This window comes from Zingiber officinale, chromosome 2B, assembly GCF_018446385.1.
Source record: "Zingiber officinale cultivar Zhangliang chromosome 2B, Zo_v1.1, whole genome shotgun sequence".
NCBI classification, from domain to species: Eukaryota; Viridiplantae; Streptophyta; class Magnoliopsida; order Zingiberales; family Zingiberaceae; genus Zingiber; species Zingiber officinale.
This window is the reverse complement of record NC_055989.1, coordinates 100,473,849-100,485,401: the sequence shown is the minus strand read 5'-3', so window position 1 is coordinate 100,485,401 and position 11,553 is coordinate 100,473,849. Positions and strand designations below refer to the sequence as shown.

Sequence of the window (11,553 nt, the reverse complement as noted above, 5' to 3'; positions counted from 1 at the left end):
AGAATCATTCTTGTAAGTTTAGAAGTTAGCATCAGTGTAACCCTCTATAGCAAGCTCTTTATCGCCTCCAAAAATCAAGAAATAATCTTAAGTCCTTCTCAAGTACTTAAGAATATTCTTGACTGTTGTCCAGTGACCTTCACCTGGATTTGACTGGTGTCTGTTCGTCATGCTTAACGCATACGAGACATCTGGGCGAGTACAGAGCATGACATAAATGATAGACCCTATAGTAGATGCATAAGAAATCTGATACATGTGGTCCCTTTCTTCCTTAGAAGAGGGGCATTGAGTTTTCGAAAGACTCACACCATGTGACATTGGCAAGAATCCCTTATTGGAATTTTGCATTACAAATGTTTAAGCACCTTATCAATGTATGTACTCTAACTTAGACCAAGCAATCACTGAGATCTATCTCTATAGATCTTGATGCCTAAAATGTAGGCTACTTTATGATGTGTGTAGATTGTATACACTTGTTTAGCATGTTTTAACGCATATTCACATAATTTACGCATGCTTTGTCTATACACTTTCATACTTTTTGACTTACTTTCAACATAAATACTTTTCTTTATTCGGAGATCTGCTCTTGTATATTTTCTATCTTCAAGAGTTGAATTTAGAGAAGAAACGACCGTGTGACCTTGGCCGAGGGTAGAACAACTAGGGTCGTGTGTGCCATACGACCGTGGGACGGGCCGTGTGGTGCCCGTGCCCTGCACTATATAAAGAGCTTCTTCCTCTTTTTAAAGGGAGGAGGCTCTCCCTTTTGGGGAGATCAAGTTTGGGGTCAATCTCTAACTGTGATCCATCATTCCTAAGCCATTTCCATCTCAGATTCAACTGCAGAAGCGAGGGATTGGTTCCGAAGATCACTCATCGTCGCTAGATAAGCATTTCTATTTCCTTCTCTCGATTTGGGTTGAAATGTTTATGATCTCTTCATCTTCGGATTTCTATCTTTACATTATGGAGTAGATTCATTATTCTAGGACTAAGGGAGTATTTGTTGTATGATTTGATGTAAGAATCTCATGGATGTGCCAATTTTCTATATCAATGATGTTGTTATGTTTTGTATCTATTTGATCTTGTATGGATTGATTGTGTTTGGATCTAATTTCCATGCTGGATTAGATGTTTGTGCCACTTGTGGATCTTGTAGAGGGATTCCCTAAATCGCATGACCGAGGGGCGCTAGTGACAAGTTGCCCCGCTAACGGACATATAGGGAATTACCTTGAAGGGTGAAGCTAGTCTTACAAGGAGGTGGATTGGTTGAGTGCATTTATTCCTTATGCTTTTATGTGGATTGAATGATGATGTGCTTCTATGTTGTATGACCGAGGAGCGTTGGTAATAGGCTTCCCCACTAACAGACTTCATGGAGACCATAACTATCAAATTACTAGAGGTATAGATAAAAGTTCCTTGCCGGTTGACTTCTGCAGGAGGAAATCGACAACTTCCTACAAATTCATAACAATTGAGGATAGGAATTGGTAGATCACCTTACATTGATAAATATCACAATGAAACCGGACTCCTAGAACTCTCACAAAATCAAGTTCTTACATTTACTTTTCTATTTTTATTTCTAGTTGCTACTCAGTACGTTTATTACCTTTGTCGATTGTTTAGCTAATTCGTTGTGAGACATCTCTAGTGTTTATAACCAGTCCTTATGGTTTCGATATCTTTTTATTACTTACGACAAAACCGTGGACTTGCGGTTGAGTTAACAAGTTTTTGGCATTGTTGTCGGACACTGCGTCTATAACATTAGAGATAATCATTTGAGTTAGACTAGACCTTTCTTTTCTTTTCTATTACATAGTTGTAACTAGTCTTAGAAATTCTATTTTTCTTTTATTTCTGTTTACTTTTTCTTGCAATTTAACTTGCTACAATTCAAATTCTACATTTTATATTTTCAGCATTTTGATCTAGTTTGTTTTTCGAGTAAAAAGAAATTATAAAAAAAAACTTGAGATCTTATTCTTGTATGCGTAGATCTAACTTTGTAGGAAATCTATTACCTCTTGATCCAGAGATTGATAGAACTTTTCATAGAAGGAAGATTTTGTAAAAAAATCAAGAAGAACAAGAATGCTCTACTATGGCAAACAAACCATTGAAAGATTATGCAGCACCCTATGCCAGAGGGTTTCGTTCTAGTATCACAAGACCATCTATTGAAGCCAACAATTTTGAGATTAAGCCTGGAATAATCACTATGGTGCAACAAAATCAGTTTGGAGGCGGACCACATGAAGATCCTAATCAACATCTTGAAATTTTCTACGAAATCTGCAGTACAATGAAGATGAACGGTGTTTCATCCGAAGCAGTGAGATTATTATTATTTGGGTTTTCTTTAAGAGATAGAGCAAAACAATGGTTGAATTCCTTACCCACTAATAGCATAACCACTTGGGAGCAATGTGAGCAACAGTTCCTTGATAAATTCTATCCTCCAAGTAAGACCGCTCACATGAGATATCTAATTACAAGCTTTAGACAATCAGACTCAGAATCTTTATTTGAAGCATGGGATAGATACAACAATATGCTCAGACAATGCCCATATCATGGATTAGAAAAATGGTTGGTTCTACATATTTTTTTTTACAATGACATCAATTATCATACAAAGGTGTCTCTAAATTCTGCAGCTGGAGGGCCACTTATGAATAAAAGTTTAGATGAGGCAGAGGATATAATTCAGAGTGTAGCGCAAAACCATCATCAATAGGCAACAGAAAGAAGTGGAGACTATTCTTATGCACCCCCAGCTAAAGCATCAGCAAAATTTGATGTAGATGAAATTACTTTGATGTCTTCAAAACTGGATGCTCTCATTAAAAAGATGGAAAACATGGGTACAAGTTCTAGCACGGTAAATGCCATAGTATATGTTTGTGAAACTTGCAGAAGCTCAGATCATTCTCAAGACTCATGTCCTTTAGGAGCTATTTCTGCACAAAGTAATCAAATAGAGCAGTGTGATGCTATTATGAGTTACAATCAAAAATAGAATAACCCATATTCCAACACATACAACCCTGGTTGGAAGAATCATCCAGATTTATCCTATAAAAATAATCAAGAACAAGGACCATCCACGGGGATTAAACCAAGCTATCAGCCTGGACGGCAAGGCTATCAACAACAATTTTCTCAAGGGTATCAATTTTCTAAATTAGAGAAAATAATTGAAGAAGTTATTTCCAATCAAAACGAAATGAAGCAAGAGATCAAGCTACTCACTCAGAGAATAGACAATTCAGAGAAGCACCAGAAAATACAAGATAGCCAAATTACCTAGATAGCTTCCTCATCTTCAAGAGCACCAGGACAATTTCCAGGAAAACTCAATGTCAATCCAATGGAACACTGTAACAGAATTGAACTTAAGAGCGGACGGACCTTGGGAGATTCTCAAGTGACTGCTCCAAAAGGGATGAAAAGTTAAGAAGAGCTCTCTCCTCCAACACTTGAACCCATTCAAATTCAAGATGAAGAGGAGAATACCAAGAAGGTTGAAGAGACTCTTCCACTTTACCATCAAAGTCAAGTAATCCTTTTTCCTCAAAGATTAATCATGATGAAGAAAGATGAAGAGTTCAGTAGATTTCTGGATAAAGTTAAAGATATTTGTGTTGAGGTACCTTTGATTGATGCGATTCAACAAATACCAAAGTTTGCCAAATTTTTTAAGGATATTATGTCCAACAAAAGGAAAAAGAGGAGACATCGAGACCATAGCTCTTACTGAAGAACACTTCCTCGAAGCTCCAAGATCCAGGAAGCTTTTATATACCTTGCACTATAGGAGCTGAATTTATAGAAAAGGCTTTTTGTGATTTGGGGGTAAGTGTTAGCCTCATTCCATACTCAATTTATAATAAGCTAGGGCTCAAAAACTTTAAACTTACTACCATGACACTACAATTAGCTGATCATTCTTGCAGGTACCCTATGGAAATTGTGGAAGATGTGCTTGTAGAAGTTGGTGGGAGTATTATTCCCATAGATTTTGTGATACTTGACATGGAAGAAGTCTCGAAAATTCTAATCATATTAGGAAGACCCTTCCTTGCAATAGCTGGAGCAATAATTGATGTGAAAAATCATAAACTTTCATTGGTAATCGGTAAGGAAAGGTTGGAATATGATTTGTCTAATTCTTCTAACCATGTCTCTTCTTTTCTGGTGAGTGTTTGCAGCGGGGCATATGCTTGTAAATTTGAGGATTGGAACTTCCATCTTCATGGGAGGTCGCCGGATGAAGAACCTGATCCAGCAAGCATTGGGAGAAGGCCTCCCATTAAAAGTGAGAAATACATTTGCCCTCCGAGGGCAAGAATGAGGGAAGAATGAACCTACTCAACCCTAGGAGAAAAATCTGTATCTCCTTGGGTATAGCCGTGGAAACGGAGACGGGGTCGAGCTAATGACATAAAACAAGCGCTTCTTGGGAGGCAACCCAAGGGTTCTTTTGTTAGATTTAATTTGAGTCATTTTTTTTCATTAGTTAGAATTTTTAATTTGATTTTGTTTCTATTTTCAGGTTGGACATAACTTCCATGAGCAGGCCATGATTACTTCATGGGCATAGAAGCATTGGAGAAGTGACCAAGGAGGAAGTGTAGTAATTTCAACCTTGACAGAGCCTGACCGTGTACCATACATGTAACGCCCGAAAATTCTCGAAATACTTTTATAAATATCCTAGTATTTTTCTGGAATTTTAGGATATTTTTACATAATTTTTAGAGTAGCAGAAGTAGCAAAAATAAATAGAATCGTAAAATAACCTACACGAGAATTAAACCCGAGACCTATTGGGTCCTACGCCTTGTGGTGAACTCTAGTAACCAAGTGAACCCAGCAGGGCCGTGCTGAAAGGAAAGGAAATCAATTATATTTATGTTAGAGTTGGGCCGAAGTTACCACTTAATATAAATAGGGCAATTAAGAGAGGAGTTAATTATTTTATTCGTAACTTTCCTCTCCCAAAACCCTCACACGCCGCCCTCTCCCTTTTCCTTCTTCTCTTCTCGGCGCCAACCATAAGCACGCCTAGGGTTCCATCCCTAGGGTCCCAAGGGCTTCTTCCGGCAATGACTCCGACACGAGGACATTTCTCTCCGCAAGAAGAACGCGTGGACGCGAGAAAATCGTCGAGAAGATCGTCTCCACCGGAAATCTAGCGATCAGATCGTAAGGAAATCTAGCGCAGGAGGTAAGGAACCCCTCACCTGCAGTATAAGTAGCTTTTTGTACGATTGTGTGCTTTTTAGTTAGTTATATGTAGTTCTTCGACACCTAGGGTGTATTTAACCCTCCTCGCAGTTTTAGGGATTTAGTTGAGCACCTCTAGATGGGCCAGACACGTCCTTCCCCATACAGTTGGAGGATCCAGACGTTGTCGGGTGCCTAGAGGTGGTCTCCCTAATAGAGGGGAGAGTTGGAGCACACCAAGTGTTCGAAAAAAAAAAATGCTTAGCTCAGTAAAATGTTACAGTTGGCAATTTAGTAGCTCAGTAAATGCAATAGAAGCATTTAAAATAGCTTATCTAGTCTTATTACAGCTTTTATGGACTACGGTCCAATGGGTGGGCTCCCATAGTCGCCTCTAGGTTTAGATAACCTAGAATTAGCAAGATAAACTAATTAGCTTATGATCTAGTATTTTATTTTAGCAGTGGCACTGTACTGGATTAGATATCCATTGGGTTGGGCTCCCACAGTTGTCCCTAGGTTTAGATAACCTAGTAAACCCTACTAAATTTGGGACTTGCAAACCCGGGTCTAGTTAGGGATGCGCGCATAGCAAGTACAGTTGCCGGACCCATCAGCAGCATGATTATGTATTTTTATCTAGTATGATAATAGCTTTCAAATTCACAATCAGTTAGGTGATTATATTTTAAAATCAGTACTAGCTCAGCTTTAGTTTAGCTCAGTATGTTTCACTTTAGTCTTTGCTTATTGACGTTTCAGTTATAGCCATGATCAGTTTATTTCTGGTTCCTATGTTTTGTATGTTAGAATGCCATGTTTTAGCATGTTTAGCACACGTTTCAAATATCATGTTTTCAAAGCATAAATTGCATCGTATGCATGTTTTGTGAGGTAGATAGTTTCTTACTAAGCTCTCAAGCTTACAGATACTTTTTCCTTATACTGCATATAAAGGTAAAGGAAAGATGGACTAGTGGAGGCTGGAGGTCAATGCAAGGAAGATGTGTGTGGGTGGAACCTGGAATAAAGACCTTGGAAGAACTAGAATATTCAAGAACTTAGTGCTTCTTATTATGTTACCCTTTGCCTATTTAGTTATCTAGATGCATGAAACTATAGAAAATCTGCTTAGCTTGTTAGCAACCATGTTTAGAATGTTAGTTGTTTGCTATTAGAATGTTTTCCAGTTATTTTAGAACTTGTATATGTGAGTTTGGCACGAAACAGTGCTGAAATCAGAGTTTGTTGCGAAATCAGAAACCCCAATCGATTAGTGGATCGATTGGGAGCCTGGTTCCGCGAACAGTAAGCCTCTGTATCGATCAGCCGATCGATCCAGTCGCATTCTGTCACGAACAGTAAGCTCCTGGATCAATCAGCAGATTGATCCAGTTTCATTCGGTTGCGAACAGGGAGATTGGGGATCGATCGTTCGATCGATCGGGGAAATCGCTCCCGCGAACAGAGAGCTCTGGAATCGATTAATGGATCAATTGGCCAGTCTGGATCGATCAGCCGATCGATCTAGAATATTAACCCGAGCACAGTAGCCATCGGAATCGATCCACGGATCGATTCAACAGATTGCAATCGATTGAGTTCAATCTGGATCGATTGGGAAGCTGGGTTTCGACCAAGAGACCTTGTAGTTCAACTCCTTGACCATAGGGGATGCAGGATATGCCATCTATACCTTAGATTGCATCCCTTAGCACATGTAAAATAAAGAAATGGTATTAGTTTAGCAAAGTTTTAAATTAATCCAGTTTTCCGCACCTAGACTTAGTGATGGTCATGGAGATAGCTTAGCACAGCATAATGTGACGGTCCGGCCTTACAGCCTAGCCAGTAGAAGGCGGGTCGTTATAGAGTGGTATCAGAGCAAAGTTTCATACTTCCTACACACACATCAGCATTGAACCTGCAGCTTCCAAGTAAGAATACCTCTCACTTTGTTATGTTTATTGCTTTCATGTTTGAAGATCACTAAAGTATGCTTAGTTGTGGTAGTAACTAACATGATAGTGATAGTAGTTATATACACATGATGCTTTAGTTATGTATGTCCTTTGTTCCTTTAGAAATGGCAGGAGGACGCCCAGCTAGAAGGGCACCAGCTACTGAGCCCCAGCATGAGGCAGGCAGTTCAGTGCCTCCCTACAGTAGTGGCTCAGTTACAGAAGCAGCTAGCAGAACAACAACAGGAGATAGCCACCTTAAAGGCTAATCAGCAGAATACCCCCACTGTTACCCCGGAACCAAACATAGCAACCCCAGTAGTTATAGAGGTTCCACCAGTCCAGCCTATAGCACCAGTAGCCCCAGCAGCAGAGGCAAAGAGAGAAGCCTATCTGATCCAGTGGCAGAGAGTCAAGCCCGAGAACTTCTCAGGCACCAGTGAACCATGGGATGCTCAAGCCTGGTTCAAAACACTGGAGAGTACGATGGAACTTCTGGACTGGCCAGAGTATGAAAAGGTGAAGTGCGCCTCCTTCTGCTTGACAGGAGATGCACGTATGTGGTGAGAGAGAATTAGAGCGAAGCGCCCAGTGAACCAGATGACATGGGCTGACTTCGAGAAAGAATTCTTCGAGGAGTTCTTTCACATGCGGGTCACAAACCGCCACTACGACGAGTTCATTGAGTTTCGTCAGGGCAACCTATCAGTTGAGGAAGCCGTGAAGAAATTCAATAGACTGGCTCGTCTATGCCCTGAACTAGTCAGCACAGAAAAAGAATGAGCCCGGTTGATGCTCAAGATGCTGAGGCCGAAAATAGCAATGAACGTGGCTGGCGGCGTTCATAGGCCGCAAACCACCGAAGAACTAGTCAGCAGTGCTCTGACCACCGAGCACTACCATAACAATATCAGACAGCAGAAGCAAGTCCTCTCAGAGTCCAAGGGTCAGGGAGGCTCAGGTACTCAGAAACACTAGGGCCACAGCTCCCACGGCTCTAATTGGAAAGGGAACTCCAGCAACAAACGCAAACCAGGGAGTTACCCAAAAGGAGGACCAGCAAACAAACAGCCTAGTTATCCCAAATGTGCTACTTGTGGGAAATTTCACCCAGGAGTTTGTCGTAAGGGCACACGAGGATGCTTTGAATGTGGATAGGAAGGGCATATGGCTAAGTAATGCCCGAACAAGACAAGTCTTCCTCAACCACAGCCGATACAGTATGGAGGCCAGCCAGAACAGCTACATCAGATGCATGCCGTTTTAGATGGTCCACATATCAGCCAGAGCAGACTAGAAGCCCCTCCTGCTATGACGAATGCAAGGATCTACTCCTTAACCAGAGAGGACGTAGCGAATGCCTCGACAGTTGTTACAGGTTAGATTAGTATTTTACAGCAAAGTACGACTTGTTGGAGTGTATACCGAAAGCCTAAGCTTTTGTAAACATTTGTTTTGAATAAAGAATCACATTTGGTCAAATTATCTACATTTGTTTGTAGTTGTTCAATTAATTTATATTGTAGATAACATAGCATGTGGTGTCACATGCAGAAGATAATGTTATCAGTACCTTATAAATTATAAACAGTAGCTCACGACCAAAATGGAAAGGAACAAATCATTAGAAGGTCGTAGTGTAATTAGGTATTAGTTTATCTTGACTGTATAATTACACTAGTACACTTAGAGTGTATTGAGTAGGACTATTTGAGGTCGTTTCTTTTATACTGACTTTATAAAGGAACAAAGACCTCAGTTATTATGGAAGTGTGTGCTCTTAATCCTAATATAATAACAAGCACATATATTTGATATTTATTTCTTTAATTTATCAATGAGTAAGATTTAGTTCGATGAATCAATAAGCCCGATAAATTGAGAAATGGTATCACTTATAGTGTGTGTTGTTGATTATAGAAGGAAACTGTGTCCTAGAGATACTAGGTTGATAATGTCCTCAAGAGGAGCTCATAAGGATTGTCATGTTAAACCATGTAGGTGGACTTAGTCCGACATGATGATAAGGTTGAGTGGTACTACTCTTGGACTAAGATATTAATTAAATGAGTTGTCAGTAACTCACTTAATTAGTGGACATTCGATATCTTAAACACAGGGAGACTAACACACTCATAATAAGAAGGAGCCCAAAAATGTAATTTGGGATTGGTGCGGTAGTTCAATAATAGTTCTCTAGTGGAATGAATTATTATTGATAAAATTAAGTTGTGTGTTCGGGGCGAACACGGGATGCTTAATTTTATCGGGAGACCAAAACCAATTCCTCCTCTCGGTCCCTATCGTAGCCTCTTATTTATAGAGTACTATACCCACCTATACCCACTTTCTATACCCACCTAAAGGGGGCCGGCCAAGCTAGCTTGGGAACCAAGCTAGGGTCGGCCTAAGCATGAATTGGGGTGGCTGACCCTAGCTTGAACCCATGCTAGAGGGGCCGGCCATATTTATTTAAAAAAGAATTTTAATTTTAATTTTTATTATGTGGAAGGTATAATTTATTAAAGAGAATTAAAATTAAAATATCTCTCTTGTAAAAGATCTACAAAAAAAAAAAATTAAAGAAAGAGATTAGATCTCTTTCCTTATTTGTAGATTGGTGAGATATTTTATTTTCTCTTTAAAAATTATTCACATGTTGTAAAATTAAAATTATGGAAATTTCTTTTTATCAACCATGAAGAGATTTTAAAAGGAAATTTTATTTTTTTAAAATTTCCAAAGACAAATAAGGAAGATTTAATTGTTGATTAAAATTATCCTATTTGCTCTACATGAGGTGGCCGACCACATACAATTAATTAGGAAAATTTATTTAATTTTTATTAATTAATTGTTGTCAAGGAAAATTAAGGAAATTTTATTATAAATAAATTTCCTAATTTGCCAAGGCTAAGGAATATAAAAGAAGGGGTGAGGGTGCCTTCATGGGACAACCTCTATTATTTTCTCTCCCTCTTTTCCTTGGTATTGTGGCCGGCCATCATCCTCTCCCTCTCTTCCTCTTGTGGTGGCCGAATACTTCATCCCTCTTGGAGTTCTTGTGGTGGCCGGATACTACTTGGAGAAGAAGAAGAAGAAGGAGAGAAAGCTAGCATCTCTTGGAGCTTGGTTGGTGTTTTGATCTTCTTCCTTGGTGAAGCTTCCTTATTGTTGGCCGAACCTAGCTAGGAGGAGAAGAAGGTGGTTGGTGATTTCTCATCTCGGAAGATCGTTGCCCACACAACGCCCGAGGTTAGAAGAGGAATACGGTAGAAGATCAAGAGGTCTTTCTAAAAGGTATAACTAGTAATTTTTCTTTCCGCATCATACTAGTTATTTATGGAAATAATACCAAATACAAGAGGCTTACGATTCTAGTATTTCGAATATGTTTTTCGATGTTGTGTTCTTTTGTTTTATTTTTCCTTGTGATTTGATTGTTCTTTTCGGTTAACCTAATGTTATTTTAGGAAATTAAATATTAGCTTTCCATAAGAGGTTTTGTCTAGTCTGTGGTGGTTGCTCCCATATCCAAGAAGGCCATGTGCCTCGCCACGTCAGTACTGGGAACCAATTATGGAAATTAATATTTAATGGAATTAATAACTTAAGGTGACTTGGGTCGAACGTGTTAAGTTCCGCAGGAGATCCAAGTCAAAACCTAAAAGAACAAATAGATTAAGTTTTGGATCAAACGTGTTAAGTTCCGCAGGCGATCAAAAATTTAATTTAAAAGAACACATGGTAGCTAGGAAAAGGTTCAGACCTTTGTACAAAAATTTTATACAGTGGAACCCCTAGGTTTTCCGAGTAGCAACCAATAATTGGTATCAGAGCTAGGGTTTTGCCTCTGTGTATTTGGTATTAGGTTAATTATGCACATGTCATACATAATTTAGGCAGGTTAATAGTAGGATGTGCTAACTTTGTGGATGCAGGATCCAACTATTATGGCTTTTAGTTATTATGTGTGTGATTGGACCCTTGGACATGTCAAGGGCATTTATCTGTGTGTGCATGATTGTATTCAAATACAGCAGGAGCTGTATTTAGTTTTATTAGGATTTTATTTTTGATCTAGATACATGTACATTCCTTTTATGGAATATAGGATCAAAAATGTAAAATTCTATTTATGTCGTGGATCGAATCTTGCAAAGCGTGGAACCTTCTAAGGACCAGAGGCGCAACAGAACTAGGAGCAAGATGAATGCGACAGCTAGACCCGGTAGCGGTGGCCAAATATGGCAGCAGCTTGGGATGACAACACACGGAGGACAACTAGAGATAAAAGCCATAATAGTTGAAAATTAGATTTTCTATTGCTTTTATATTG

General features: G+C 39.2%; 1 non-coding gene across 1 annotated transcript; it reads right to left on the bottom strand.

Moving 5' to 3' along the window:
* Positions 1–2,494: 2,494 nt before the first annotated feature.
* On the bottom strand, positions 2,495–2,604 carry LOC122049889. The gene has a single exon (XR_006131138.1). It is a non-coding gene; the product is annotated as a small nucleolar RNA R71 (small nucleolar RNA).
* Positions 2,605–11,553: the final 8,949 nt, after the last annotated feature.